This window comes from Mesoplodon bidens (assembly GCF_964165515.1).
Source record: "Mesoplodon bidens genome assembly, chromosome: 5".
NCBI lineage: Eukaryota > Metazoa > Chordata > Mammalia > Artiodactyla > Ziphiidae > Mesoplodon > Mesoplodon bidens.
The window spans coordinates 69880682-69889574 of NC_138161.1; the positions used below are offsets into that span (position 1 = coordinate 69880682).

Genomic DNA, 8893 nt, shown 5'->3' on the forward strand with positions numbered 1-8893 from the left:
CCCAGGAACTTTGCTTTCCTTTCCATCGGAAGTATGGTAGCACAAGCTCCTGTTTACTCACTGGCCATGCAGATGCTTAAAAGAAGATGTTCTAAAGTCATGCTTCTCAATCCTGGCTGAGCATCAGAATCGCCTGAGGAGTTTGAGCTGCCCCAGCCCAGCCCCAATCCAGTGTTGGTGATGGTGACTTCAGTGGTAACTGATGCACCAGGGATTCTGGAGAAATGAGGGCCTAGAGACTCACTCCCTGCAAATCCTGGTCAGATCTGTTTTAGGGTGTCTGGCTGAAAACCCTGGGAAGAGACTGGCTAACGTGTGCTAAAGGGAATCTGCTAGGTGGGCATGGAAGCAGAAGACCAAGAAAGCCTGGAGGGTCTCACCAGGAAAGGACACAGGGAGGGAGAGTGACCGACAAGCAGGGCTGACCTCCCTTGACCTCCCCCACCCCTCAGTCTGTGCCTCGCCCGCTGCCTCACCCGATCAAGCTCTGAGGAGCAGCTGGTTGGCCAAGCTCAGCTCACAGGCCACTGGGGCCTGTCCTGGAACAGGGAGAGAAAAGAGAAATATAGTGCCTGCCACATGTGTGATTTTAAATTGTCTAGAATTTTTTAAAGAAGTACACTTTTAAAGAAGTACAAAGAAGCGTGAGAAACTAATTTTAACAATATATTTTATTTAACCTAATATATCCAAATATTATCATTTCAACACATAATCAATATAAAAAATTACCAGTAAGATATTTTGCACTTTCCCTCCCAAAATCCAGAGTATATTTTACATTTACAACACATCTCAATTTGGAAGCTAACTTTTCAATGGAAATATTTGAACTGTAAAAAGTTAACTGTCTGTGGGTTTCATAAAATTTATAGTTGAAAAAGAAGATCTTGAATTGTTCCAAACACATTTATAAGTTTTCAAAAACTGAATTGAGCATCACTTTTTAAACTTGAAGAAATTAATTAAAATTAAATTAAAAATTTAGTTTCTCAGATATATTTCAAGTGCTCAGTAGTCACACGTGGCCAGTGGCTACTGTCCTGGCCAGGAGGTTCCTGAGACCCACCAATCACACTCAGTACAGGAAAGGCCTTGAGGTATTAGATACGGAGAACAGATGCTGAGCAGCCCAAACCACTGTTTACTACTGTAGCTAAGGGAAGGTAGTGCTTTTATATCTTCTATGCTTTTGTCTGGTGCAGGAAAAAGTTAACTCCAGTGCATTTCCTGTATTTCGAAAAAAACAAAAAAACAAAACAAAACTCATCATGACAGGAACTGCTAAGCATCTCTAGTTTACCAAGGGTCCTGTGGTAAACCATTCTTGAAGATCATGTGAGGGAAAATTGCTGTTTGTTCAGGGCAGTTAGGGTTTCCAAGTAGGAAAAACGCTTGGCTCTAATACATGGAAATAGAAGGGTGTAAACTCAGTCTCTTGAGGTCACACAGTTGATTTGTGAGCAGAGTCCTCCCCGCTTGGTGGAAATTAATGATGATCTTGTCATGGGAAATGGAGACAATACTTTTTATAAAATTCAAGCTGTGATCATCAATTATTCTCTCCCAACGCATCCTCTGCAAATTGTTTATGATGAGGTTTTTGGCTTGAGGGGAGATCGCCCCCAAATGGATTACTTGCTGCATTTCATTCCATTTAGTCCATCACAAACTCCTATTATCTGTCTCCAATATTCCAAACAAACTTTCTACTACTCAGGGACTAAGCCATGAATGCAGCTGGAGGGACGGCCCACTCATCAGGTGTGGATGTTCAGTGCCTACAAGGAAGGGCAGGCTCCCTTCTCCGAGTGCTGAGAGCCCACAAGCCTCCATTCACAGCCAGCTCTCACAGGTGACCTCAGGCCAGACCCACCCAGACCTATGGACCCTGGCAGTCTCTCTGACCGCTTTGCTTGAAGTTAGATTTAAATTCCAAATCCATTTGAAACCTCTTTGCAAGAAGTCTCCTGCCAACCCATCAAGACAGCTGGACCAAATCCCAAAGGAGTAAATAATTTGACAGGCAAGCGCATAATATGTTGTGACCCTCACGTACTTAGTTAATGATTTTATTTGTTCTGTTTAACCTCTCTTTTGCTGACAAAGTTTGAAAATCCATCCAGAAGAAAAGAGAGGCAGAAGCCACCAGTCACAGAAGCTTTGTCATTTGCTCCAAGTGGAGCATGAGTGCTGAGGGACTTAAAATAGTTCCTTCCTATTCAGTGTTGCTGCCTCATGATTCTTTAAAGTATTAAATCAAAAGGACTTTGTATTTATATCTAGATGAAGCAACACGACATTAGACCAAATGGAATTGAGAGAACACCAGGTTAACTTTAGAGCCGAGGCGGAGAACACCCTGGTCCCAGGCAATTCCCTCAGTCCTTCCTGAGTGCCCGTGGGGATGCACTTGCCCGCAGACCTATGTTGTCCTTGCCCTCAGGAGGTCTTTCAGCAAGCTGACAACTCCCTTAACCTAAAACTCCCACCCATTTCTAAAAGAAAATGCCAGGTTTTCATCAATCACACAATCTTGAGAAAATAAACTGGTACTTAACGTGGAAAACGATGGAAAATATTTTTAGAATTTCTAAGATCCCATTTCCACTGTAGAAAGTTGAGGACAGTGCACAAGATGAGTTTGAAGCAACTTCAGCTGAAGGACCTAGAAGCAGGAAGCAAAAGAGGATCACAGGTGAGATTTCTCCTCATTTGGGACCTCTAGTCCCAGCCCCAAACCTCAGGGGATCAGATTCTGAACAGCTGGCATTGTTGAAAATATTGGGTCGGCCAAAACGTTCGTTTGGTTTTTTTCTGTAACATCTTATGGAAAAAACCAAAAAAACCTTTTTGGCCAACCCAATACCTAGATGTCAGAAGAGACTGCCCTGGAACAGGAATTTGTAATTTTGTAAACAGCCCATGCAGCACTGGCTCAGACCCAGCCCGGGGCTCTGTTAATGTCAATTGGTACAAGTTGCTGTTTGCTGTTACCATCAATTTTACACCATGTGAATTTGTTTTTTTTTAAATTGTGAAAAATGGATTTATACAAGCACAGTTCAATTCATTCACCAACTACTTATTGAATGCCTGTTATGTTCTAGATATAATACTAAATTCTGGGGGATCTTAGATGGACAAGACAGACATGATCCTGGCACACGCAAAACTTACTTCTTATGGGGAGATGGTCAAATAAATACAATGATTTCATTAGTGGAGTCCATGATATCAGGGGGTCACTGGAGGTTCTCAGACCTTAAGAACAAAAGGTGTGGGAGAAATGTTCTGGGTGGAACAGTATATGGGAAGGTTTGAAGGGAAAAGTCTGGCAAGCTCTAGAAACTGAGAAGTTCACTATTTTTGGAATGATACAGAGATAGTAGGAGAGATGATGCCAGAGAGAGAAGGGGCTGGAGTATGAAGGGCTGCAGGGCCAAAGACGAGCCACTGGACTTGGTCCTGACAGTGAGGAGTCACGGAAGGGCATTGAACATGGGATCAAAAAGGTCATACTTGGTTTTAGAACTGTTGCTCCATGAAAAATGTACTGGACTCAGACCATGTTAGAAGTCAGACACCAGGTAGGATCCTGTTGCCCTGAACCAAGGCAACTTGTTGGAGGGCTTCACAATGGGGAGACAGACTGGAGATAGACCCTAGAGATATTTAAGGTGTAGAAAAAACAAAACTCAGTTAATTGAAAGCGACGTGGTGAGAAAGAGGATGAAATCAAGGAAGATGCTCATGGCTTGTTGTGGCAACTGGCTGGGATTGAAGGTTCACTCTTTTATTTAATGGGTTTTATGTTTTATTTTTCACTTTAAACGTTTGATGTAGCTGGGATATACGTGCATGTAAGTAAATGAGGTAGGGCCACTCTGTGGATCCTTTATTATATGGGGGGTTATCTATACGAGGGCTAGCCAGTTGCTTGATTAATCCATTTCTCCTCTCTCACCCCCCCCCACATGTCTAGTGGAAAGGTCATCTTTACCACACGCTCTCTATCATGTACTTGGACTGATAGTTTGTTTGCTTCTGTTGACCTTTTGTTTACAGTGCCTATGCCACACAGTTACACAGTTTTAATTTTCTGTAGCTTTTTAATATATTTTAAAATCTGGTTGAGCAATTCGTTATCCAATTTCTTTCTTGTAGTTCTATAGTATTCTCACAAGTGAGCCATAAAATAATTTTGTTGAGATTTTGACTGAGATTGCATTGAGTTTACTTTAGTGACAACTGACACCTCTATAATATTGAATCATCCTCCCCAGGAATAAGACATGTTTACCTGTTCCATAATTCCTCTATGTCCCTCAGTAGAGGGCTAGTCTTCATAGAAATCTTGCACATTTCATGTTAAAGTTATTCCTAAATATTTTGTTCCTTTAGTTGTTGTGGATAATATTTTTTCTATTGTATTTCCCACACTGTTTGAATGTACAAAATCTGCTTTTTTACGTTTTTTAAAAATTGAAGTTTAGTTGATTTACAATGTTGTGTTAGTTTCTGCTGTACAGCAAAGTGACTCAGTTAGTTATACATATATATATACTATTTTCATATTCTTTTCCATTAAAGTTTATTATAAGATATTGAATATAGTCCCCTGTGCTTTACAGTAGGTCCTTGTTGATTATCTATTTTATAGATAGTAGTGTGTATAAGTTAATCCCAAATTTCTAATTTATTCCTCCCCTGCCCCTTTCCCCCTCAGTAACCCTAAGTTTGTTTTCTATGTCTGTGAGTCTATTTCTGTTTTGCAAATAAGTTCATTTGTATCATATTTTAGATTCCATATATGTGATATTTTTATTTGTAAATAAGTTCATTTGTATCATATTTATTTATTTTAAGATTTTTTTTGATGTGAACCATTTTTAAAGTCTTTATTGAATTTCTTACAATACTGCTTCTGTTTTATGTTTTTGGGATTTTTTTTTTGGCTGTGAGGCATGTGGGATCTTAGCTCCCTGACCAGGGATTGAACCCGCATCCCCTGCATTGGAAGGCAAAGTCATAACCACTGGACCACTAGGGAAGTCCCTATCATATTTTAGATTCCAAATATAAGTGATATCATATGATATTTGTCTTTCTCTGACTTACTTCACTTAGTGTGATAATCTCTAGGTCCAGCCGTGTTGCTGCAAATGGCATTATTTCATTCTTTTCTATGGCTGAGTAGTATGCCATTGTAGGTGTAGATATGTACCACATCTGCTTTATCCATTCATCTGTAGATGGACATTTAGGTTGCTTCTATGTCTTGGCTATTGTAAATAGTGCTGCTATGAACATTGGGGTGCATGTATCATTTCGAATTAGAGTTTTCTCCAGATATATGCCTAGGAGTGGGACTGCCATATTGTATGGTAGCTCCATTTTTTAGTTTTTTAAGGAATCTCCATACAATTCTCCACAGTGGCTGCACCAATTTACATTCCCACCAACAGTGCAAGAGGGTTCCATTTTCTCCACACCCTCTCCAGCATGTATTGTTTATAGACTTTTTGATGATGGCCATTCTGACCAGTGTGAGGTGGTATCTCATTGTAGTTTTGATTTGCAATTCTCTAATAATTATCTATGTGGAGCATATTTTCAAGTGTCTGTTGGCCACCTGTATGTCTTCTTTGGAGAAATGTCTATTTAGGTCTTCTGTCTATTTCTTGATTGGGTCATTTGTTTCTTTGATATTGAGTTGTATGAGCTGTTTTTATATTTTGGAAATTAATCCCTTGTCGGTTGCATCATTTGCAAATATTTTCTCCCAGTCTGTAGGTTGTCTTTTCATTTTGTTTATGGTTTCCTTTGCTGTTCAAAAGCTTATAACTTTGATTAAGTTCCATTTGTTTATTTTTGCTTTTATTTCTATTGCCTTAGGAGACTGACCTAAGAAAACATTTGTACAATTTATGTCAGAGAATGTTTTGCCTATGAGTTTTATGGTGACATGTCGTATATTTAAGTCTTTCTAGGAGTTTTATGGTGACATGTCATAAGCCATTTGAGTTTATTTTTTTGTATGATGTGAGGGAGTGTTCTAGCTTCATTGATTTACATGAGGCTGTCCAGCTTTCCCAATACAACTTGCTGAAGAGACTGTCTTTTCTCTATTGTACGGTCTTGTCTCCTTTGTCTAAGATTGATTGACAGTAGGTGTGTGGGTTTATTTCTGGGGCTCTCTAGTCTGTTCCATTGATCCATATGTCTGTTTTTATGCCAATACCACATTGTTTTGATTACTGTAGCTTTGTAACTGTCTGAAGTCTGAGAGTGTTTTGCCTTCAGCTTTGTTCGTTTTCCTCAGGATTGCCTTGGCAATTCTGGGTCTTTCATGGTTCCATATAATTTTAGGATTATTTGTTCTAGTTCTGTGAAAACTGTCCTGGGTAATTTGATAGAGATTGCATTAAATCTGTAGATTGCTTTGGGTAGTATGGCCATTTTAACAATATTAATTCTTCCAGTCTAAGAGCATGGGATATCTTTCCATGCTTTCCATAAAAAGCTGCTTTTTTTTTTTTTTTTTTTTGCGGTACACGGGCCTCTCTCGTTGTGGAGCACAGGCTCCGGAAGCGCAGGCTCAGCGGCCATGGCTCACGGGCCCAGTCGCTCCGCGGCATGTGGGATCTTCCCGGACCGGGGCACTAACCCGTGTCCCCTGCATCGGCAGGTGGACTCTCAACCACTGCGCCACCAGGGAAGCCTGAAAAGCTGCTTTTTAAAAGTTTTGGTTTTACTGATTTTTAATTTCCCTTTAATATGTATTGATTTGTTAATTTAGTTTTTATTTTTAATCAAAGGTATACATATCTGAGTTCAACAGTCAAATCACTGTTCAAAGCTAGTCATGAAAACATCAGTGGTTCCTCCTTCCCACCCTTCCAACATGCTAACCTCCCATTCCCGTAGGCAAACACTTTAAAACTTTTAAGCTAATTGATAAACATGGCTATCTACTTCTAAATAATGCAAGTATGCTACTACTCATCTCCCAGTTTTTATTTTGAAAAATTTCAAACCTTCAGAAAAGTTGCAGGAAGAGTAAAATGAACAGCTAAATATCCTTATCTAGATCCACATTCCTTTCTTTCTCTCCCTCTCTCTCTCCCTCTCTCGGTGCTATTTGACAAGTTAGTTGCAGACATCATGTCATTTATCCATAAATAATGACCACACTTGGGGAATTTGATCTGGATAAAATACTATTATTCATATATAGTTTGGTATATTGCTAATCCTTGATTTTTTTCTAGTTTAGCCATTATTTAGTTGTCTTTCATCTTCTCCCCTACCAAACTTACACTCCCTCACACATCCTTCCTGCATTTCCATTCTCCCAATATAATCATGGTGGCATTATAATTATGTAAGTACCAGTCAAAATCTTACAGGTCATATGTACAATGTTATTTTGCTGTCCGACTCTTCTGAACTTTTCCTCAGGTACATCAACCTCCTTCCTCTTACAATGTTCAAACACGTAGGTTGTCTATCAGTTTCATCTTCTTGAAGAATTTGTTCCCTGAGCCTCTGGTCTGCTGTGGCCTTTTCCAGTCTGGTCATGCTCTAAGTCAGCTGCAAGCTGTTGCCTTACTTTAGGATCTCTTTTCACCACCATTTGGAAAATCCCACTTTGCTTTCTTGGTTACCCAACTTTGGTGGAAAACATTCTTCAGGAGCTTCTTACAAAACATGCATGGGAGGTAAATCTGAGACCCTGTGTAATTGGAAATGTCTTAATTTCCCCCCCTTCATTTAATTGGTAGTGTGGCTGGATCTAGAATCCTAGGCTGGGAAATCATTCTCCGTTAGGCTTTTGAAGGCATCACCTCCTTGTCTTCTAACATTCAGTGTTATTGAGAAATCCGGGCTATTCTGATTCTTGTTCCTTTCTGAGAAATGTTCTCCCCTTCTCCTGCCACACCCTGGAAGCTTATAGGAACTTCTTGTTTCCATATTGTAAAATTTCACAATGACATGAATGTGTCAGAGTTTATTTTCATCTATTTGGCTGGGCACTGGGAAAGTTTGACTTTTTGATTTTGTTCTCTGCTCATTTTAGTTAGCTCGGGCTGCTATAACAAAATACCATATACTGAGTAGCTTAAACATACCTTATTTCTCACAGTTATGTAAGCTGGAAGTCCAAGATCAAGGCACGGACAGATTCAGCATCTGTTGAGGGCTGTTTCTGGTTTCCAAATGCTGCATTCTCACTATGTTTTCACTTGGCAGAAAAAGCTTGAAAGAGCTCTCTGGGGTCCCTTTTATAACAGCACTAATCCTATTCATGCGGGCTCCACCCTAATTCCATCATCCTGAAGATAAGGATTTCAACATAAGAATTTGGTTGGGGTGGGGGACAAAAATTCAGTCCATAACATCTACTTTAAAAAACTAGTATCTCTTTCTGGATCTAGGTTTTTTGGATAATGGGCCTCCTGGGCTGGGCCTCTTGCTTAACTTTTATTCCTGTTTTTCTATCTCCATCTTTTTACTCTGCTTCTTAAGGAAATTTCCTCAACTTTATCTCTCAATGTCAACTTTGTCTCTCATGGTTTTTCATTTCTGCTATTTTAATTTTTAAAAATATACAAGACCTGGTTTTAATTCTCTGAATAAAAGTATTTTTTAAAGTGGCATCCTGCTGTATTGTGGATGCAATGTTTATCTCTGAGGGTATTAACTAATAACAGCTTTCTTTTCCAATGTTTTCTTCTTCCTTCTCTGTTTTCTCCAAATTGCCTTCTTTTCCCCATTTTGGCCTCTTCCATGCTTCTACACTCCTGCCTGGAGCAAATGATAAAGTTTTCTGCTCTAAACTCAAGAGGTGCATAAATACCCTGAACTCATCTTGCTTGTTTTAGAGCTA

The 8893-nt window shown here is 39.6% G+C and overlaps 1 long non-coding RNA gene across 2 annotated transcripts; it reads right to left on the reverse strand.

Moving 5' to 3' along the window:
* Positions 1-685: 685 nt before the first annotated feature.
* Positions 686-8272, reverse strand: LOC308617784. Of its 2 annotated transcripts, XR_014015936.1 has the most exons (4): positions 8136-8272; positions 3523-3665; positions 3181-3264; positions 686-2668 (listed from the first exon to the last, which is right to left on the reverse strand). It is a non-coding gene; the product is annotated as an uncharacterized lncRNA (long non-coding RNA). The 2 variants fall into 2 exon arrangements; XR_014015935.1 differs by lacking the exon at positions 3181-3264.
* Between the last annotated feature and the right edge of the window lie 621 nt (positions 8273-8893).